At 36.4% G+C, this 24,712-nt stretch overlaps 1 protein-coding gene and 1 pseudogene across 1 annotated transcript in view; both read left to right on the plus strand.

Annotated features, from left to right (window-relative positions):
- LOC145263803 (UPF0415 protein C7orf25 homolog) overlaps positions 1–24,712 on the plus strand; it is a 707,479-nt gene that overhangs the window by 417,898 nt on the left and 264,869 nt on the right. The gene's annotated exons all lie outside the window — the stretch shown is intronic.
- Positions 16,986–17,102, plus strand: LOC145263975 (5S ribosomal RNA; annotated as a pseudogene).

Here is a 24,712-nt window from a genome sequence, read left to right on the forward strand (position 1 = left end):
CATGAAGTCCATCTTGAACTCTATCAAGGCAGGACAAGTCCCTTCCAGCAGCTCCTGTCCAGACGTGGCAACAGCACTCCATCCCTGGACGCACCTGGCTCCCACACAGATAGAGAATTGCATCAGCAGGGCAAAGCTTCTTTCTTAGAACTGCACGGCAGTGGAACTCTCTGCTGCTTGCCTGTTTCCCTCCTGACTACAACTTGGACGTCTTCAAGTCCAACATAAGCAAACTCCTGACAAACCGCCCCCTTAAGTAAGGCACTATCAAAACCCCCAATACTAATAATTACTACAATACTATCTCATTGATTACTGTACACGCAATAACCCTTATCCCTGAGTGGCCTTCGGGCCTTGATAAGTGGTGACCCAGGATAGGCTGTTTTTAGCAGCTCCCGCCCAGACATTGCAGCAGCACTCCATCCTTGGACGTACCTGGCTCCTATAGAGATAGAGAACTGCATCAGCAGCAAGACATCCACTGGAGCGGCAGAAGGATCCCACCATTTCTCCAGTGACCCCGGCAAAAGATCCGATGTACGTGTTCCACTTCAGATCAGGAGCAAAGGTCAAGCTCATTAAATGTTGTTACAATGTGAAATTTTAATATTTTGGTTGATTTATGAAATTTTTTTAATATAATTACTTTGTCAAATTAATCAACTTGATTAATAAATGCAATTTTTGGGTTGTCCTACTTATAACTTTTCATGTTTCATAAACATTTGTTAAACCTTGTTGCTACGTTCTGGTTATAATTAAATATTTGTAAATATTTATCCGAAGCAACATGAAAAATGAATGAAACAATACAAAAAGTTTCGTTTCATGAAAATAAATTAGTAAATATTACGAACGAAATAGAACAATAGAAACGAATCCAAACCTGCGAAATTTCCCTGTCAGGCGTTATTACGAAATGACATGCAAAATGAATTCGCAAGGTCATTAGCAAATTGTTTACAACAAGACAAATGCCTACCTGTCTATCTCTGACTGCCTTGCTGGCACTTTATAGAAAGCACGACTGGCTACGCCTTTGGCCTTCACTACCACAAAAACCCGATCAGTGGATGAACCATGGAGATAGTGGAGAATGTATAACATCTCCTAGTAATGGTACAGTAACAACATTAAAAAAAAAAAAAGAAAAAAAAAATAGTACAAAGTGAATTTTCTCATTTAGAGGAAGGGTGGAATTATTTCATGACCAAAGTTAATACCTGGTAATAATTCACACATTTACCCCCACCTTATCCTGACATGTACTAATGTGACCCTTGCCAAAATTCACACTAACTAGCTCAATCGCAACCATCTGGCGTAGGGTGCCAATGCATAACAAAAACAAATTTTAAAAAATAGGCTAATCAAAATCAAGTATCGATATGTCAGATGGATTCTGGTGTCTCTTGTTGAACTGTGAAATCTGCACGAAATTTTAAAGGAAGCCCTCTGTCCTGGCGTCATGGATTGCATATTCTTTGAAGTAAAAAAAAAAAAATAATAATAATAGTAATAATAATAACTAGCGGGACCTGTGGAAATTCCACAGGGGACTCATTCATATGTAATATATTGATGTTGGCATGCTGTAGATGTTCAGTGTAAATGGAGCCGCTCTGATATTATTGTAGCTTTTCTATTAAAACTGCAAAAGTATTGACCCAAGTTAGCATGAACGCCCGGCAAAGCCCGACCATAAAGTACACTTAAATATGATATTTTAATTCTTGCAGATTTCGTATATATTATTATAAAGTTAATGTTCTATCGATTTTTTATTTTATAAAGTTGCGATTTCAAAAATAAGAAAAATATCAATATGACTTGAGTGCATTAGCTTTAATCAAAACCAAAATAAAAACTTATGAAAAGAAAATATATATATATATATATATATATATATATATATATATAAAAGTGAACGTGTCTGTCTGTCTGTCTGTCTGTCTGTCTGTGTACATTTCCCTACGCAATAACTCTGTCAATTTTTAGTCTGTAGACTTGAAATTTGAAATACCGGGTACTGAGATTTGGGAAAATCGATGTGACGGGTGTCAGCCAGAAATTTGGCTGTTAAGGGGTCAAATTTCAACGATTTGACCTTTAAGAACTCTACCAAACTCCTCCGACAATTTTGGGTCTAGACACTTGAAATTTTAGATATAGGTTCCTTGAACCTGGATCTAACTTAATAAAGTGATTTGAGCCCGAAACTATAAATTTTAAGGGGTCATAATAGGGGTCAAATTAAAAAAAAATTTACTCTTTTTTTTTTTTGCTCAGCATACACCTCCAAACACCCGGGCAACGCCGGGCTGAAATGCTAGTATATATATAAACTTGAGTTTCTTCAGCCATAATCGAAACAAAAACCAAATAAATTACTGGAGTGAATTATTCATTAAAAAAAATAGATGTCTTCAGTATCATCAGCTATACTCGAAACCGAAACCAAAACTTATGAAGAATTCTTGGTAAAACTATTTATGACAAGAAATGGAAGTACATAACAATTAAACGACCCGGATGTAAGCGTGACACACACGCTATCGTATTAATATATAGATAACAACAACAACAAAAATAATAATAATAATAATATATATATATATATATAATAGTAATAAAAAAAACTAATTATATACACATACATTTTTTTCTTTGATGATTTGTTTGGTTAATACCATTCAACGAAACACGTGTAAGACGCAGTAATTTAAACAATATGCATGTGAATTAAATGTATATTCATATGTGATTTGGAAATGTTTAATAAAGTTATATGTGTTCTGAATGTGTCAATCCATTTTTATTGAGCTTAATAAACCGTTGCTATTATAGGATAGCCTTATTGAATATACACATTATAGTCAGGTTCCTAATGTAATTTTGTGGGAACTTTTTGGAGATTTGAAAACCTATACATTTTTGGAAAGGTTTTTGTCTCAGGAATCAGAAAATCAATGTTTGCATTTGCCCAGATGTGTATATGGCGGCCATATTGGATTTACAAAATGGCCGCCGTAAGATGTAAGGTTTGTAATATCTTGGCTTCTAAATTAGCTGGAACACTGATTTTAACTGCTAAACTTACATTTTCTTGGCAAAGGGAACCAATGGTGGTGGTTATAAAATTTTCCCAGATGTGTATATGGCAGCCATATTGGAATTTACAAAATGGCTGCTGTAAATGTACGTTTTGTAATATCTTTGCCTCTAAATAAGCTGGAACACTGATTTTAACTGCTAAACCTACATTTTCATGGTCATAGAAGCCAATGGTGGTAGTTATAAAGCAACAACATTTTTAACATTAAGCTTTAGATGCATAACCGGGTTCAATATCTCTGCAATAAAAAATATGTATCATTTATAAATTCATACTTCTGCTGTTCCTAAAAAAAATCTTGCTTTTATATCAATTTTTGATCTACATCAATGATATCCTAAACACATACTTAAATCATTCGTTGACATCTATGTTGATGACACGACCATCTATGGCAACACATCAAAGGCCGTAAATGACAAGGTTCTCTCTAATTCTCTCTCTTCTGATCTTGAGCGCGTGGTACAGTGGGGGAAGAGGTGGCTGATTACTTTTAATGCATCCAAAACCAAGCTTCTATCTTTACAACATCAACGCTCTGATCCCCATCTGGCATCAATTGAAATGGATAGCTCTCGTCTTGGGGAGGCTCCATGTTTTGACAAGCTTTTGTGTTTGACCTTTACTCCTGATCTGAAATGGAACACATACATCAGGTCTGTTGCCAAGGACGCTGGGTAAATGGTGGGATCCTTCTACTGCTCCAAAAGATATCTCACTACTGATGCAATTCTCTCTGTATAAAAGCCAAGTATGTCCAAGCATCTGAGCAGGAGCTGCTAAAAAAAGCCTATTCTGCCTTGACAGAGTACAAAATAGACTTTGTAGTTTAGTGGGGGATGCCCTTTTCTCTTCCCTGCAGCCTCTCTCCCATAGAAGAGACGTTGTGAGCCTGTCTTTGTTTTATCGTTATTTCCATGGCAGGTGCTTGTCTGAGCTCCAATCTCTGGTCCCCCCTCGCCAATCTTTCATGAGAAACACCCGTCTGGCTGAAACTACTGTCAATAATTTTCCCCACTCTTTATCTGTGCCTAAATCCAAACGTAGATTCCATGAGCAGAGTTTCTTTCTCAGAAGTGCACAACTGTGGAACTCTCTTTCGTTTGCCTGTTTCCCACCTGACTACAACTTGGATGCCTTCAAGTTCAACATAAATAAATTCCTGACAAACCGCCCTCTTAAGTAAGACACTCTATCAAATCTCCAATACTAATAATTACTACAATACTATCTCATTGATTACTGTACACACAATAACCCTTATCCCTGAGTAGCATCCGGGCCTTGATAAGTGGTGACCTCCATGTAAAAAAAATATATATATCGCTAATTCAGATTGTTAATTTACTTTGAGAACTTATAGTTTTTGTATTTCTATTCTAACATTACTGTAATTCTCTCTGTGTTTGTAGGTTAAGCATGAGTGATGAGTCGTAAAGTAGAGAGGAGGCATGTCAAACCAAGGAGTCTATTAACTGGAAGCAGTGCATTCTCTGCCAGTCTGATGATAAAAAGAAAGGGGTCTCGGTGCAACATCCTCGATTAGAGTCCTGTGGGCTCGTACTGCAGGTAATTTTAGAGAGGGCTAGTTTGAATGATGGGGACTATGTCCAAGTCCAAAGGCGACTGCAGAACTGCACACCAGAAACAATGTGTGAAGAGAGGGCGGTCTGGCATCGCTCATGTCATTCGAGTGCAACTAACAAAGTTGAAATACAATGTGCAAGAGATCGCAATGCACACACTTTAGCTACAGGACACTACACTGCCAAAAAGTCTGGCCAGAAAAGAGGAAGCACAGAAGAGGCTGTTCCAGGCCCCTCTACATCTGGTTCTGCATTGCCAGTCACACAAAGTGCTTCTTCTACTAACAGGACAATGGCCAACAGCTGTACCAGATCAGGACTAAGAATGCAGGTAAACATCTTAAAGATGCTGTGGAAAGGTTCCATAATCCTGCACTAAAGACTAGGCTTAACACCTGCATATCACCAGATGATGCACATGCAATTGATGTCCTATACTACGAAGCTTGCTGGACCAAAAATGTGTTCCATGCTCTTCGATATACTAACACTATCAAAACTGCTAGAGAACCCTTTCTGGCGACTCTGCTTAAGCTGATAAATCTTATTGATTGAGACAAAAAACAAAGCATACCTTGGGATGGATGATATTGAAACGACTTATGTTAATATGCTCCGTTCGGAAGTTTTTTGAAAGTCAAGTACCTGTATTCAGTAGAAAATGGCTGAAAGAAAGGATCCTTACTCATTTACTGCACCTGAAGCCTGTTCGACCAAACATAAGGAAGCCAACTGTCCTCTACTCCCCAGATGCATGTGAAGAGGACATGGTTAATACCTCAATGGCAACTGGTAAGGAGGAGGAGAACAGCATGAAGACGATCTACAAAGCAGCACAGGTGATAAGGAAAAGCATTGCAACCTTCAAAGAACCCAAGGAAAGAAATGTCATGCAGATATCTAGTGACAATGATGATGTTCCAGCTGAATTATACACCTCAATCCATTGGATGATGGTTGGGCCTGCTGAAAAGCTGGAAACTGTAAAGAGAACCAAAGATGCTGACTGAGCAATATATCATGTACGGGTTCAAATCCAGTAAACAGGTAAGGCACAAGCCAAGCAATGAATCGGCATTCAAGTCACCCTGTACACAAGGGAACCTTCAGGTTCTGGGACTGGTACCGACTGTCAACCATGACACATGCAACAAGAAGCTGTTGAATCTTCTCAATGCTCATGGCTACGCTTTTTTACATTGTTGTGTCTTTCTCATGGAAACTGCTCTGGCAAATAGTGTTGAAGAAAACACCAGAGCATACCAAAGCCTCTATGTACCACTATTCCTGAAGAAGGAGACCTTTGCGTTTTTCGCAGTAGATAACACAGATTTTGCAGAGGACACTCCTGATGGGAAGGGAACTACCCACAGAACCATCACAGCAATGTACCAGAAAGTTGATCCTTCTAAAGAACCTGTTGCAGAATCTTTGATTATAGGTGATGCAAAGAATATATCAGTCACACCCTACCATGTAGATATGCTTCACTGTAACAAGCCAAAACCACAGGCTACCAAGAGCTCAGAAGTTTGCCATATCAGCATCCTATCAGCTGACACAGCTTGGATGGGTTTTTGCATCTGCTTCATCCAGAATGAAACCTCGAGAAACTTCCAGCAAGATTCCAGGCTGGGAAGGATACAATTCACTGCTGTCTGAAAGCCTTCCCTTGACACAGGTTGGAGCCTTGCCACTACTCCCTGAGGTGGCACACGAATAGTCAACTCTGCTAACTGTGATCGTACAAGCAAATCAGCTGAGGAAGTTGGCAGTTAGGGAAGATCACCTCACAGTCCTTACCTTTGACATGGCTCTATATGAAAAGGTGGTGCAACTCCTAGATGCCAGACCTGACTTGAAACAAATGGTTGTTCCCAGACTGGGTGAACTGCATGTCATAATGGCTGCCCTCAGAGCGCTTGGTGCCTCCATGGAGAACTCAGGCATAAATGATGCCTGGGTGGAAGTATGTGTGTGGTCCTGCCACTACAAGGTAAATCCTGAAATGCACACACTACAAGCGAGCTCTCCATGCCTATATATACTCATACATAGCACTCTATGAAATTACTCTGGAGGTGTTCTTCAAGGACAACCCACAACTAAAATATGTGTGCCTGGCCGCAACAGAAGTAGTAGAAGCTGCCTGCTCCTAGGATAAAGACACGAAGGCTGAATCCATGAAGCAAGCAAACAGCACCCTCCAGGAAGCCTTGACCACTGCTGAGGTCATCACAGTATTTAAAAAATGAAAAGAGCAGAAATCTCAGAATGCAATGTTCAAGGCCATGATGAGGTACCTAGATTGGGTGGAAGCAATTCTGTTCTTTGTAGCAGCAACTCGGAATGCTGACCTGGAACCCATCTGCAAGGTGGAGAAGCATTAAGCAAGCTGTTCTTTGCCATGGACTGCATCAAGTATAAGCAACTCTGGCCAAGATATAGCGCAGATATACATGACTTAAGGACCAATCACATGAAAATGTATATTTGACCGTTCTTCTGGCAGATGTTCCTGCAGGTCTAAAGACGTAACCTGTACAGACATGTGTCGGTGCAGCAGCCAGTGTGAAAACGATGAAGATTCCCAAGCTGTGATGTATGGAAGTGATGTTGATGATGATAGTTATGCATAGCCTATGATCAAACATTTCATTATGTTTAAGAATGTTGCACAAACATTCAAAGTTTATAGTTAAAAGGTATTTCAATAAAAATAACTCTGATTTAGTATCTGACTAACTGCCAGAGTTGTTAAGCTTTTGTACCCATATGGTGGATTATGTGTTTCAATGGGGGAGGGCTTACAAAAAATGAAATGATAACTTGGACCATTGACTTCCTTGACACTGAAAATGTAGGTTTAGCAGTTAAAATCAGTGTTCCAGCTTATTTAAAAGCTGAAATATTACTATTTAGAAGCTGAAATATTACAAAACGTACATTTACAGCAGCCATTTTGTAAATTCCAATATGGCTGCCATATACACATCAGGGCAAATTTTATGACCACCACCATTGGCTTTCTGGACCCTGAAAATGTAGGTTTAGCAGTTAAAATCTGTGTTCCAGCTTATTTAGAAGCTGAGATATTACAAAACGTAAATTTTACGGCAGCCATTTTGTAAATTCCAATATGGCCGCCATATACACATCTGGGCAAATGCAAACATTGATTTTCTGATTCCTGAGACAAAAACCTTTCCAAAAATGTATATGCTTGCAAATCTCCAAAAAGTTCCCACAAAAGTTAAAATTGTGCTATTAGGAACCTGACTATTATAAGCGTATATTTGTTTTAAAGAAACACACACATATATATATATATATATATATATATATATATATATATGGATTCTGATAAGATGCATTTGTGAAAAATCTAAGATGTATAACATTATATTTAGTTGTTCATATGTGGATGAAATAGTTCCGTCAAGTATATGGATTTTGCGTAAAATTCATAAAGACTAGTTTATTTGAATCTATTATTCTATTGTTGTGCATCTATGTATCTATAAAAATTATTAATAATTATAGTGATATTTACAACTAGAAATGAAATAGGTTTAAGGCGCCTACAATTTATACTAAAACCGTGGCGCAGTGGTTAGAGTACTTGGAAAAATCCATTGTAAAGTGATATCCTCCTGAAGATTCAATCCTCAGTGTAGGCGATCGAAAAAATACAATTGAAAATTACTTAGGACTTCCATCCAGTCGTGAAGTAAATAAATTCTGTTTGAAATTCCGTCCAGATTGCCGCTTTCGACAGAAACATTCCCGACACGATACACCTAGAGAAGGTTTGAGATTACATTGACTGAAACAGTCTGCAAATGATACTCAAGATGAGAACAGTAATATTAATTGTAAATGTCCCAGTGACATATGGCCGAGTGGTCCTAGACGTTGTATCGAAGTTTACAGTTACCCAAAGGTGCTGAGTTCAATCCTGAACGAAGGCAGTAAAAAGTAACATTCAAAACAGAGAATCAGCAACTATGTCCCAGAGCCTAGCTGGAGTCCGAACACGGTACCCCCGTAATAATAATAAAGGGTTGGGTTCGAGACTCCTAACAAACGGTTCCCCAGTTCGATACAAAACACCTGATGAAGGCCGGAGGGCAAAAACGGCCGAAACGTTGTGACAATAACAACCAAGATGAGGAAGGCATTCCGATAATCTCAATCAGTAATATGAATATTCGAAATAATAGGAATAATCGATTCTCATCTCAATAATTCAGAAAAGAAACTGCTCTGTCCTTTATGGGTTCAACATTCCACGCATATAAATCATCTGGCCTGTGTGTGTCTCTACTAAACTACTTTATCAATTTTTGTTTTATAGATTTGGACCTGTGCAACAAATTCGATTTGGCTTTTAGTTGCCAAAAGTAGCTACGAAGGGATCAAAATTGAAAAATTGCCACTTGACATGCATAAGTCGACTAAACGTGTATTTTCTATGCATGTGCAAATATACATTTATACATTAATTTTTAAAGTTTTGATATGCATATAGACTTAGCTTGGATGGTAGCGAATAATGCTGGAGATCTATATGTTTTGGTTTCGATTCTAAATGAAGGCACCCCAATCATTTTTTTTTTTCAGCCTTTTAAATAACTGCTATATATTAGGTACAAAATAATAATCAATAGAAAATTGTCTCTATAATAATAAATACGAAATATGTATGAATTAAAATATTATATTTAAGTGTATTTCATGACCGGGCAATGCCGGATGGGGGGGGGCTGTTAGCATTAATATAAAATAAGGTATATTTATATGTTTATATATTTGCAATTGTTTATGGACAGATTCTCAGCAGCATATTCTGCTTTTGGTTTCACGGTGAGCTTGAAGAAAACAAAGATGCTGTTTACCCTAACACGGTTCGTGATTAGGCAACCATTGCTTCACTATAAATTTGAACTTCACTGTGTTCTTTCCCTCCCCACCACTGACACTATAACTTTGAGAGAAATGATGTCATTTTTGGAAGATGACTCGGCAGGTTTCTCATAGTAATACATAAATACGTTGAAACGGTTAGTGATAATGCAACCCTTGCTTCACCATAAAATTCAACATTATTGTGGTTCATTCCTTCCCCAACCAGGGCCGGCCTTAGGTAATTGGAGGCCCTAGGTGAAGTGAATTTGGTGGCACTGTAGCGACCGCTACATATGGCGGGAACAATTCTTTGACAGAGACATTCGCATAGCAATCACCATTTTCAACACACGCGTATGAAGTATGCAACATCGTAATTTGCCCATCTGCACACATGCGATAAAGGAACTATATTGTGTTCCACATGCAGTGATACAACAAACAGACTGAAATGTTCGAGAACACGCATATATAAGGTTTTGCCCACGAAAGTCAAACCAGTCCAAGATGCAGTTATACGAGTTAAGATCATCATTGCCTGTCCTCAGCAGATATGCCAGACTCTGTCCTTGTGGGTCGTTAAATCACCCAACATGACTTTGCGTGCATCATGCACCTTAAATTCTTAACATGAGAAATTACCATATTGAACGAGAATTCTACTTCTTTTCAACAATACTATTTCGAACTACTCTTTTCACCTGTGATGAACACACACACACACACACACACACACACACACACACACACACACAGATAGGTACATGCGTGCACATGTCGCTTATGTAGTTTAATGACTTTCTTTTCCCTTAAGAAAATAACCATGTGTGTCACTCCGTGTATAAAAACAGTAATCTCCAACCTCCACGTGTAATCTGCACGAAACCTTCATATAACGAATTATTTCGCCTTAATACATGACACGATCATAGCTGTTGTTCATCTATATATCTACTAGCATGGGTGCCCGGCGTTGCCCAGGTGTTTGGAGGTGTGTGTTAAGCAAAAAAAAAGTGGTAGTAGGAAGGCAGGCTCAAACCCGTACTATGAAGAAGGAGAAGAATGGGGGAAAAACAGGACGTCTTTGCTGTTATGACAACTGCCAAACCGGAAGTGACATAGGTTTAAATTAAGGCTAGACAATCGAAAAGAGGAGATGACTTTCGAAAATATCGGTGAAAAAAGCGCCCCCTTCCTCTAGAAAAGTGTCCAGTTGAGGGTGAAGAAATTAATGTTTTTAGCCAATCTTTCGATATTTTTCGTCTGAAGAGTCGAGCTTCAAAACAATACTGATCTTGTGAAAATCCGTCGCCTCTGTCGAAAGTTTTAGGCAGACATGCAAACATACATACATTTATATATTGGTAGCTCAAATTTTCGACCCAAACCGATTAAAAAGCTTGGCGTATCTCTGAATGCCCTTTATGTAAAATTTCAAATGTTTAGACCAGAAATTGTCTGAGTAATTTGGTAGAGACTGCAGAGGTCAAATTTTTTTTACTTTGACCCCTATTATGACCCCTTAACATTTATTGTTTTTGGCTCAAATTATGTTATTAAGTTAGATCCATGTCCAAAGAACCTATATCTAAAATTTCAAGTGTTTAGACCTAAAATTGTCGGCGGAGTTTGGTTGAGTTCTCAAAGGTCAAATCGTTGAATTTTTACCCCTTAACAGTTAAATTTCTGTCTGAAAACCGATTACAAATATTTTCCCAAATCTCAGTACCCTGTATATCAAATTTCGAGTCTGTAGACTTAAAATTGACAGAAATATTTTGTAAGGAAATGTACACACACACACACACACTTTCACTTTTATAGATATATAAAAGTTAAGTTGTGTGCGCGCGTGTGTGTGTGAATTTCCTTACCAAACTACTGCCAATTTTCAGTCTACAGACTCGAAATCTGACATAAGGGGTATTGAGATTTGGGAAAATCCTTTCAATCAGTTTTCGGCTAGAAATTTGGCTGTCAAGAGGTCAAAGTTCACCCTTGAAAACTCTACCAAACTCCTCTGCTAATTGTTGGTCTAAACACTTGAAATTTTAAATGTAGGTTACGTGGACATGGATCAAATTTTTCATTTGATTTGAGCCTAAAACAATAAATACTATGGGGTTTAAATTGGGGTCAAAGTTAAAAAAAAAAAATGGACCTCTGCGGTCTCTACTAAATTACTTAGCCAATTCCTGGTCTAAAGATTTGAAATTTTACATAAAGTGTATTCAAACATGGCGCAAGCTTTTTTTATCGGTTTTTGTCCATAAAATTTGGCTGCCAAGTGATCAAAGTTCAAAAGATTTTACTTTTCCAGTCTCTAGCAAACTATTCAGCCAATTTTGAGGCTAAACATTTGAAATTTATACATAAAGTGTATTCAGACATGCAGCAAGCTTTTTAATCAGTTTTTGGGCGAACATTTGGCTGTCAAGAGGTCAAAGTTGAAAGAGTTGACCTTTGCAGACTTTACCAAACTCCTCCGCCAATTTTGGGTCTAAACACTTGAAATTTTAGATCTAGGTTACTTGCACATGAGTCAAACTTTTTAACACACACACACACACACACACACACACACACACACACACACATATATATATATATATATATATATATATATATATATATATATATATATATGCACATAAAGTTACATAGAGCCCGAGCAAAGCCGGGCTGAAATGCAAGTTTTATATAAAGTCATTATGCGACCTCGGCGCTCCCAAATGAAACAGAAAAATAAAAAGTAAATACCGAAAAATATAATTACGGAATTTATTAAAAAAGAAAAAAAAACTATTTGTAAATCAACAAATGACTGGAATTTGTATAAACATATTCGTGCAGATGTTATTAAGCTAAAAAAAAAAATCAACTTTTCGTGCTCTGATTGCAGCAAAGACTGGACGATATCTCGTTCGATAGATATCATTGCCAGACTGTTCAGGTGTTCTTGTATAATTGTCATTCTCAAATATTTCTTTTTTATTATAAACTAGCGAGGGGTACCCGGCGTTGCCCAGGTGTTTGGAGGTGTGTGTAGAAACTCCGGGGGTGGGGTGGTGGTGGAGTTAAAAAAAAAAGTAAATATGAGGATCGAACCTGAACCGTTGAGGCAAAGTTGTAAATTAAAGTGTGAAAAAAAAAGTGCGACGTTAACCATTGCCCCAACGCGAGATGCTAACGGAAACACGTTTGAATTTATTTAATTACTTGGATTTGGCAGGTGCCCGTTTTAATGAGTTAATGAGGTCATGTTTGACTGCGGGGCGGGAACGCTTCCCAAGATGTTATAGGAAAAAGGCTAACCCACATGCGGCGAGCGACAAATGTTGAATATTTATCTTCCCGAAATCGAGCAACTTAAATAGACAGGCGAGCTTCGTTGTTAACTGTGAGATATTACGATTTATATGTGATATAAAAAGTTTTAAAAAGTTGTGAAGCGACCGACCGCTTCTCCGAAAGAAGCCTTTTGTAGACACACAGAAAAGCGAACACACACACATACATACATACATACATACATACATACATACATTTTCGCTTTTATATTTATAGATTTCAACTTTGAAAAACTTCTTTTCCCTCGATGCAACAGTAATCGGAATTGTCAATGCAATAAGAATGGCTATAGTGACATTTGAAACGGCAGTATTCAAACGTTGATGATACATAAAAGATAAAACATCAAGAGAAGACGGTGCGTTAGGTGTGTCAGAAATCTCGTGAAAAATAGTGAATAATTCCACCCCGTCTTTCCAAGCTTATAACTCCTCGAAAAATGTAATTCAAGCCCTAATTCTTTTTTCAATTAAAGGAGCAAGGACCAAAGTTTCATTAAAAAAAAACAACAAAAAAACAAACAACGTGTTTAAAAAAAAAAAAAAGGTTTTAAACTTCGGACTTTACAGGTAAATTTCTTAAAAACACTACTCTACTTTTTTGTTTTAAATTTGAATATATTATTTATTGACCTTTTCTCTTCAATTCTTGATATATAAAACTTTGGTGAATAAATTAATTATTTACTTTTCGGGGAGTAAATTAATTATTTACTTTTTAATAGACACTTGAAAATGGGGGGGGGGAATTAAAAAAAAACGTTTGTCTAAAATATTATATTCGGTTTATTGGAAAGAGCATAAAATTTCACATTGACCCTGAAAATATCGTAAAAATAGAATGAATAGAAAAATTTTGATAGATTTTTAAAGTTTAAAAATTGAAAAATATTGAGTTGGTAAAATTCATTACTATTTTTTTTTTTAAATAAAAAAATATTTCTATTACTTTTAAAACAACTGTAATAGTTTATTTTGAAAGTATAATCCATAAAGAAAATAAACAACCCACTTTTAACAGAGAAATTACGAGTTTTTTATATTTTATTCGCAGTTTCGTGTTAGAGGTGTCAAAAATTCCTACAAAAATTCTGATACACCTAACGATGCGTAGATATCAAACGCCTGTATTAATGCGCCTATATGCATAACTAGCTGGCAGTCCGGCGTTGCCCGGTCATACAATACGCTTAAACATGATTAATTTATGTGGATTGTGTATGAATTATTATAGAATCAATCCTCTATTATTACCAGGCATAGTTTGCCCGGTGGAGTAATTAGCAAAAATAAATAAATAAAATAAAATAAAAATAATAATGATAATGTCGTTCTTGTTCGTTTTTGTTGTTGTATTTTTTTTTTTTTTGGATAAAATGATTTGGTAAGATTTTATTATTTCTCTTGCCGGTGTAATGTCAAATATTCCCCTGTAAAAATTATTCGTTTTATCTATGAGAGAAAAGCTATTTTTAAGATTGGATTGTTTTCAATTTTCGATACTTATCGGATGAATTTCTGTACAAAAAATATCTAAGAACACTGCCAGACATATAAATTAGCTTTGTGTGAAATTTGCAAAAGGCAGGCTCAACCGTTTCGGAACCCATGAGGAAGGAACTCACACACACATAAAGTGACTTTTATATAATAGTAGAAACTAGCATTATGCATATAGCATTTTTCTTATGATTTCTGTGCGAGCCCCCGCCCCAACCACCACCTTTCGGGGCCCCTAGCGGCAGCTTCGTTTGCCTGTGCCTAAGGCCGGCTCTGCCCCACCATCGAGAATTTCGTGCTAAGACAAATAATGTCTTTGTAGCGGAACTGAACAACACTGAGGTTACAAAATAATGTGCACAAGAACCACTGTCATTCGAACCCGGAATCCATCCAGTACAAAGAAAAGAGGAGAAGGGAAGAAAGATATGCAAATCGTGGTATTGTCGCAATTAAAAGTTTACATATAAAGACGTTTTTTTTTTTTTTTTTTTTTTTTTGCGAGAGGGTCGGAATGTAATCGTGATTTTCCGACAACAACAACAACAACAACAACGAAGAAGAAGAAGAAGAAGAAGAAGAAGAAGAAGAAGAGTTAAGAAATCAAGAGAAGATTGCCTTACGCAATCGGAGTTATTTTTTTTTGTACACGTTAGTACGAGCGACGGATTTTTTTTTTATTCGCCGAGTTAAAACATTAATTTCAACACTTCAGTCCTTTTTGGGAGATTTTTCAGTAGGATTTATTTATTTATTTTTTTTTTTTTTCACACTTTATTTTCCTACTTTTACTCATGACTCCGGGTTTGATCCTTCCTACTTACCTACCATAACATTTTTTAAAACTACACCCCCGTCCCGGAAACAAACAACTCGGGCAACGCCGGGTACCCCCGCTAGTCAGCGAATAAAATGTTAACATGTGCCGGTCTTTTATTTCTCTGTATCGTTGTTGTTTCACTTCACCGGGTTTCATCGAGTAAAAAAAAAGAAAAATAGGAGGCTTTACTTTTGGGATCACCCTCGTATTCTATGTTTTTGAAGCGAAAACGACATGTTTATGGCAGCCATATTGTCGATCGCCTGATCGAATCTTCTTTCTCTGCTCTCTGGAGAGTTCCCATAGAAACACTGGTTATCTAACCTAGCAAGGGAAGTGGGATGGGGGGGGATGAGTAACTATCTGATCGCTAACAAAGAGTTATTTCTTATTCATCTTTGGGTTTTTTTCTTAACAAGGCCAAAGAACGATCTTGGGAGCATATCAAGAAAATTGAATAAAAGATCTTGCTGCAGAATACATTGTTGTTGAAAAGTTCCGTCACATCATTCTTTCTATCACGCCATCACATTGTTCTGTTTTGTGGGAAAGTCATTGGGAGGCATGACATCATCATCCGCTCTTAAAACCCGATCAGACATCTTTTGTTTCCAGAATTGAAAGAACATTTGAAAGGACAACGATTGGAAATTATTGATGAGACAAAACTGGTAACAAAAACGACATGAAATCATGCAGAGGTGGATTTAGTGACGATAATACAAGGTGACCCCCCCCCCCAAAAAAAACATAGAAAGTATATCTAGAATATATGCTGTAGAACGGAGAAAAAAAAAGGCCAAAGACCATAGTGTTTTGATGTGATGTTTTGAATATAATAAACTAGTTATGACCAAAGTTTCATTTCATTCGGACTAAACACTAAGAAACGGGGGGCCTAATTAGAGTTTGGGCCCGTTTTTTTTTTTTGGGGGGGGGTCACCCTGTGTGTGTGTGTGTGTGTGTGTGTGTGTGTGTGTGTGTATCATTCATTCAAGCACTGTAGTGTTTGAATATATGGTTAAGTGGCAGTTTTAGTCATTTAGAACGGCTTTTAAAGCTTCACCGTTCACTCATTTTTAGACCGAATTTCAAACAATTATTACAGTTTTATAGATCACCTTCTCAGATATATTGTGAAAAAGAAAATTTCAATTTTCGTTCAGTAACACAAAAGTTTTGACGAATTTTCTGGTGTTCCAAATCGTAAAAATATGTAAGGAGGTGAGCGACGTTTTTTATAACTGGTTTTCATAGCAACCACGTCGCTTCAGCGACTACTGTGGCTACTAATTCACTGCTGTCGCGAAAAGAGAAATAAACCGACAGAATGAAAACATGAAAGGGAGATAATTGGGGGGATTTTATTGAAAGCAGACGAGTGCCGTAAATTGTTATTACATATGTGTTTATGGGGGCAAAAAAAAATAAGACTGAAATTAAACAAATAACAAGTGAATTTACTGGAAGCCTGGAAAAATGGATTGCAATAGAAAAATGCGAGCATGAAAAGTAATATGGTTAAGCTTAAACATAGAAAAGTAAAGAACTAGTTGTTAAAACTGGAAAAGAAAAAGATATTCTAGTAAAAAATCTAATAAATTTATAACTTAAAATATTGCTGCGTTAAGAATTTTTTTCTTGATTCAATTTAACATTATATAATCAATTCTTAATGCTACAATATTTTAAGTTATAAAAATATATACGGCATAATCACGTTGACACACCGGTTCTCATCAGATCACTGAAGTTAAGCAACGTTGAGCCTGGCTAATACCAGATGGGTGACCATTTGGGAATTCTAGGCGCTGTATGTGCTCTCCGCTTATCTCGGCATTGTTTCCAGTCGTCTTGTACCTCAACTTGCCACTGGTATGCAACAATGTTGACTCAGGAGAGGCGTGGTTGGAGATTGCACAACTCTTGCCACACAAATTTCATGTGCAGGCACCCTTGCAGTGGGTATCCATTGTCTGTCAAGACTGAAGGAAGCCTTTAATATGTCGCAATAGATCTTGTAATCTTATTAAATTTATCTATATATTATTTAACTTTCTAATTTAATGTTTTTTATATATATAGTAGTAGTATAAATAGTAACCGTATTGTTCTACATTGGAGAAGTGGTATTACCCACTTGAGAGCCATGTATTTTACAGCTGTCCTGTATTTAAATCTCCGAAACAGCTACATGGTAAGAAGCTGATGATCCCCATTTTCTATTTAATTTTTTTTTTTAGTTTTTTGTTTTTTTTTCTTTTCATTCTTATATAGTTGAATTCTCTTTTTTTTTTTTTTTTTGTAGACTTTTGAGAAGTCGGCTTATGCAAATGTTAAGTATTTTTCTGTTTAACAATTTTAGTTAAGGTTTCATTATTTTTTTGTTTTTCATCCTTATATAGTTGAATTCTATTTTGTAATTTTAAACTTTTTAGACGTCGGATTATGTAGGTGTTAAGTCTGCGATAGGTTAAATTCATTTTTTTTTTGGGGGGGGGGGGTAAACTACATTTTTTTAATTCTTTTTTTTACGTTTTTATTTTACTCAACTCTTCTTTAGACTATGTATATATATATATATATATATATATATATATATATATATATATATATATTGTCTTTTGTGTACAGAAAGTTGTTAGATGAGACAAGTCATTGGTACCGTCGGTTTCAAGCCCGATAATTAAGACCGTTTTAGATATCCATATCAAGCTCTCTTCGGCCAATACTCAACACTGAGATGAGTATTGGCTGAAGAGAGCTTGATATGGATATCTAAAACGGTCCCAATTATCGGGCTTGAAACCGACGGTACCAATGACTTGTCTCATCTAACAACTTTCTGTACACAAAATACAAAATATAAATACGCTCTTACATTTCGGATTTTCCTTTTAATTGAGCACTCTGATGGATTTCTTTTTCCAAAAAAAACAAAACAAAAAAACTAACATATATCGTACTTTGGGGGTAATTGCGCTAACTAAAATAAAGTGCTCTTTATATGCGTGGTTGACAAAAAAGTACTTTTAGCTAGTTGGCGCAATTATCCCGGACTTGGCGCAATTACTCCAAAGCACGGTATATATAGCGTGTCAGGAGGGGATGAAAAGAAACCAAATAAAGTGCTTGATCGTGAATGTAAGAGCTGAAAATACAAATATTTATTTATTAACTATATATACACATATTCCAAAGGCAGTCGAATAGTTTCATTGTATTGAATCGACCATTTGTGGCTGAATAAAATCAATGCAACTCATTAGCAACTTTGAAAAAGCGAAACAACGCGAAAATAAACAGAGAAAAACACCTACTAACGGGCGGTGTCATTGCCCGTTAAACGGTGTTTCTCTCTTTTTCACTTGTCCGCCTTTGGAATATGTGTATATATAGTTTATAAATAAGTGTGTGTGTGTGGCATATATATATATATATATATATATATATATATATATATATATATATATATATATATATATATATATATGCCATGCTCCAGGACGCTTTCAAAGACAGTCACTCTGGCATTGCAATCAAGTACAGATGTGACGGGAAATTGTTTAACATCAGGCGAATGCAGGCAGTCACGAAAGTGAGGGAAACCATCATCAGAGACCTTCTCTTTGCCGATGAGATAGAGATGCAACGTCAAATGGACGGATTTTCCACCAGTTGTGACAACTTTGGTCTCACCATCAGTACAAAGAAGACAGAAGTCATGTACCAACCCGCCCCAAGAGATGCATACCATGAACCCGGCATCACTGTCAAAGGGCAGAAGATCCATGCTGTGGAGCAATTCACCTACCTTAGCAGCACCCTCTCCCGCACCGCCAACATTGACAGTGAGGTTAACCATAGGATCTCCACGGCGAGCAGTGCATTTGGAAGACTTAGAGACAATGTGTGGAAGAGGAGAGGCATTACACTCGCAACCAAACTTAAAGTATACCGAGCGGTCGTCCTGACAACCCTACTCTACGCCTGCGAAACTTGGACGCCATATAAAAGACATGAAAAACAGTTGAATGGCTTCCATCTCAGATGCCTCCGCAATCTTCTCAACATCCGCTGGCAAGACAGAATTCCTGACACAGAAGTCTTGAAGCGCGCGGGGCTCCATACCATCACCACCATAATCCGCAAAACCCAGCTCCGGTGGGCAGGCCATGTCTATCGCATGCACGACAGCCGAATCCCCAAACAACTTTTCTATGGGGAACTCAGCCAGGGAAAGCAGAATGCAGGGGGCCAAAAGAAACGATATAAAGACTGTCTGAGAACGTCCCTAAAAGACTTTGACATCAGCCCCCAGTCTTGGGAGAGCCGCGCTGCTAAACGTTCGGCCTGGCGTTGCGCCATCAGCCTAGGAGCCGACAAGGCAGAGAATCAACGCATGACACACGACCAGCAGAAGCGCAAGAGGAGGAAGGAGAGAGCTGCCGGTTCACAGCCTGCCGATACCGCCTTCACGTGTCCAGAGTGTGGAAGAGTCTGCCGAGCACGGATTGGCCTCATCAGCCATCTCAGGACCCACAAACCCCTGACGCCGAACTGATTGATATCTTGGTCATCGTCGACTTCGACGGACGAGCAAGAAGAAGAAGAATATATATATATATATAAGTTACGAAACTATGTATAGCAATTAAACTATGTGGAATATTCTGTGTAGCTTAATTGCCATATATATTTTTATAATTTACTACCAAGCTCTATGTATGTATCGTGCACTGTTGAAGTTAATACTGAAAATTTACGCATAAAATTATATCTTTGCATATTAATTTATGTGATTAAATGAAATAGTTATATATATATATATATATATATATATATATATATATATATATATATATATATATATTAGTGGGGGGGGGGGCGATTAATCAAAATCAGGAGTCTAAAAAATCAGAACTTTTTGGTATATCGGAATTGGTATTGGAATCGGAAAAATCTGAGTCTAATTTCCGAATTCCAAAAACGATTCCTTAAAAAAGCATGTTGAACTTAATTTTCCATTGTTGGCACTACAGATAAAATCGTGAATATTTATTGTTATTAAGCTACCAATAAAGTCAAAATTTATACATCATAATAACCGTAAAAAAAACTATGTAACTTTGTTTTACTTGTGCCAAAAAATAATAAATTTTGACGTTTTCCCGTATTGACAAACCTAACAAAAAACTTCAATGAATTAGTGGAGTTGGAGATTTATCAGACTTTTACGCTAGACACATTTTGGCATCAGCGTTTCTTTGATTTCGGAATCTCTCGTTTGTTTAATAGTGTCTACTGATCGCAAAAGCAAGTGGATAAAAAGGCAATAAACTCACAGAGAATGTACATATGCACGTATATAAATGAAGAATTTGCCAACAGAAATGTAAGTGCGTATTTTTTAAAAAGATATTTGAAAGAAATTTAAGGTACTTGCACAGTTTAATCAAGACATTAAAAAATGAAAATATCGAAGAAAAGGTTATATTGTACGTATCCGTTTTGAACTGAAGATCTCCGAAAAAAAAAGTTCGTGTAGTTTTTTTATTTTTTTATTTTTTATTTTTTATTACAGCGGAAAAACACGTTTTTATGACAGCACGTTGAAGGCATACATCTTGGATTTTTTTTTATTAATTTTTGTTTGGAGTTTAGAAACGCCACAGGGGATAACTCCAGTTAAAGCGCCGACACTCCCTCCCCATCTTTAATACTAGCTTTTCTTTCTAAAAATCGAACCTTTTGCTCGGTATCATAACAAATTTTTTTTTCGCTGTTAAAAAAAAAAAATACTTGATGAAATTAAGTGAAATTTTTAGGGATGGGAATATGTCTGTATGGGTGACAGGGGTTGGTTGGGTTGAATCGCGAGAGCTTTTCTTAGGTTATATTTTCGGTACATTTACTACTGGGTGGAGGGCTTAGTGTAAATCTAATAGTGGAGACCAAATGCGCTGATTTTTAAATAATTTCTTATTCGCCAGTGGAGTTTAGGGGTGGTGGTTAGATAGTTCTAAATTTAGGTTTTAAATCTTTAGCCCTGTGAGGTGGTTTCTAAGCTATATTTTCATTGGGCCTGGATTTTATATTGTTTAGGTTATATTCTCGTTGCATCATGTGCTAATTAGTGGTTTGGTTGCAATTTAACAGGTGGTATTAAGTGTACATATTTACAGGGATAGGGTTTGTTAGACAAAGTTGTTTATGGGCTTATGATTAAGGCAGATATATTGTTAATTAGGCATTGCCAAGATGCAGGCTATTCTAGGTTGGGAATTTGTTATAGTTATGCAATGGTTGTGTGTTCAGAGGGTGTGCTAATATTTTATATTAAAGAGTTGAAGTTTTTTATGGCGATTTTTTTCAGATCGCAAGAGTTTATGGGTGGTTAAAAAAAAAAAAAATTAGTTTAGGGTGTTGTCCAATAGTTCTATACTAGGGAAAACGGTTAGTGATGGATATTGTTGCATTTTATGGATGGCGAGGAAGCGCAATAAGCTAGTTCCTGTCCGGTGGTGCATTTTCAGTGGGGTTAATTGCATTTACGTATCTGAACTTTCTCTTGTGCCTGCAACTGCAAATTATCTCTTGTTTTGAATTGAAGATGTTTAATTTTTTAGGCGCCGTTATAATCTTGGTCGCTCCTGCATTACATAGAAGGCAGTATTTAGATCCTGGGCTGTATGACCTGGATTTTCTTAGTAATTTCCATTTTAATGTAAAGTCTATTTTGTTTTGTTTTAGATTTCTAAAACTTTTAAATGTGCCAAAAATACAACCGAAGGAAAGCTCCCCCGATTCAACCCAACCAACCCCCGTCACCCATACAGACATATTCCCATCCCTATCCTACCCCCTCCGACTACCAGCCAAGCGTTCCATCTAGATGCTACTTCCTACTGATAATATAACTTAGATTTGAACACAGTTGAACCAGTCCAGCTACGGGTAATTTCCATCACAAGAGTCTCCGTTAAAAAAATACAGTTTTTTGCCAGCCAAATTAGGAGGAATAAGAATTCACCAGACCAAAACATCTACGAAATACCACCCCAACAAATTATTTGGAGAAATATGGAAATTTAAAGGACTGCTATAAACTATACTTCTGGTATCTCTTGGAGATTAGAACTACTACATTAAGTAGTTATGGCGATTCGATGGACCTGTCACTCATGTTCATAAACGAGAAAGTATGTATTCAAATTTCTAGGCCTGGTCTGTCTATATAAACATAAATTTGATGGCCTTTATAATCGAACTTCAAGAAATTTAAAGTTTTAAGGTGGACTCTTGAAACTACCGTTCCTAGTGAAGCAATCCTTTAATTTAATTTAAACCCAACGGCCTTTTGTTTACCCAACACTTACGCTTTCCCCGGCTTATTCTACATCTATTTTTTTTATACGGATATATGTATGTGTATGCGTATATGTGTGTGTGTATATATATGTATGTGTATATATATATATATATATTCTCTATTTTACTTTATTTTATACGAGTCCACTTACCCCTCACTCCTCAACTGCATTTCCTACTACTCTAATCCCCCCCCCCACTTGTCTGTATCCCTCCTTTTTCGCACCCCTAATAATTAGTATTAACAGTATTTACATTATTATTATTATTGGTAATAGTGGAGGTGATGGTGGAGGTAGTGGTAGAAGTATTGCTACTACTGCCTTTATTTTTATTATTATTATTGCTGCATTGTTATTATTATTATTGTTTTTATTATTATTATTATTATTATTATTATTATTATTATTATAATCATCATCATTATAATTGATATCATTATTATTATCCCCGTTATTAACCCCGTCATTGCCACCATAACCGCTACCATTATCTCCATTTTCACTGTTATTAACAGTAATTTTGAATTTAATTTTATTACAACTATTGGTAACATTATATTTAATGTTTACTTTTAATTTTGTCTTTATTTTATTTTATTTATTTTATATATATATATATATATATATATATATATATATATATATTTATTTTTTTTAATATTCAATTTTACTTCTAATTTATTTTTCAATACTATGTTAAAGACCATATATATTCTTATATATCATACTATATATAATAAGCTTCTTATTTATTTAGAATTCAATAAAGCTTCCCCCAACATTCTATAATTCCTCTTAATCTTTTTCATCCCTAATTAACCTTATGCTAGACGCCGCATCTTCCCCATGCTACCTAGCACCTTCTCTACTCTTCTGATGAGAAGCATTAGGCTACGAAATGCCCTGGCGTAAAGAGTCCCTTCTATCCCCCCACTTACTACGGAGAAAGAGAATGAGGGTTACTTGCCCTTGGCTGGATGTTTTGATTGAACGTAGTAAGAATTCTTTTCTCGCTACAGTTTATTGCAAACCAACATTTACCGATCTTTGTATGGATTGGCACTCATTTGTACCTACTTCCAGGAAAATAGGGCTTATTCAGACATTAGTGTATAGAGCCTTTAGAATTTGTTCTCCAAACAAACTTAAACACGAATTGAACACTGTCAAAAACATTTTCATTTGTAATGGTTACTCAGAAAATTTTATTAATTATACTATTAAAAATCAAATAGAAAAATGTTTCCGTCCAAGTATCTTGTTTATTTAAAGCATCCTTCGATTGGAGATGCTGATCAATCAAATTGTTTCCCGTATTACATTTGTTTTTTGGTAAAAAACTGCATCCCCCTGGTCATGAAGGATAGTTTGCCCTATATCACACAAAGCAATATTATTTATGAATTCAATTGCTAATGCGCTGCTGGCTATGTAGATTGAATCTCCTTAAATTTGCAGACACGCATTAACCAGCATATCCCAGCAGAAATTACGCTGGGCAAACCACGTCTCTCACACCCCTCTTCCAGCTTGGAATCTGCCATTAGCCAACACCCAATCGGGATGCAGCTTGTCCCAATGCATATAAATTGGATTGTTTTAGAATCTTACACCGGGCTGACTCTCAAAATCATTTAAAGATTTTGGAATCAGTCTCAATTATGTCCTACAAGCCCTCTCTTTGTGGACAGAAGGAATTTATTAAATCATTTGATTTGCTCAGGGATATATTTTAATCGTTCCCATACCCTCTTTATCTTATTTGCACATAGACTTTATATAATTGTATGTGTATTATTTTACACAGATTCCTATGCGTTGTTTTTTTTTTTTTTAATTTATTTTTGCTCGGATATCCGTGATGATTTAATTCGTTTTGTATTTCTGTGTTAACCAACGATTAACTTCTGATGAGTTTGTTGGCGAAAGGGGCCCCTAGGGTTTTTCCGTGTATTATTTTCAAAATGCTATATAAGTCTCGTAGCATTGAAAAGTTATATGTGTGTGTATTGAATTGAAAGCCATGATTAATTTTAGAAGAGTTTCCGATGGGTAGC

The sequence above is a fragment of the Euprymna scolopes genome, chromosome 39 (genome assembly GCF_053919585.1).
Source record: "Euprymna scolopes isolate OS-2025 chromosome 39, ASM5391958v1, whole genome shotgun sequence".
Taxonomy (NCBI): Eukaryota; Metazoa; Mollusca; class Cephalopoda; order Sepiida; family Sepiolidae; genus Euprymna; species Euprymna scolopes.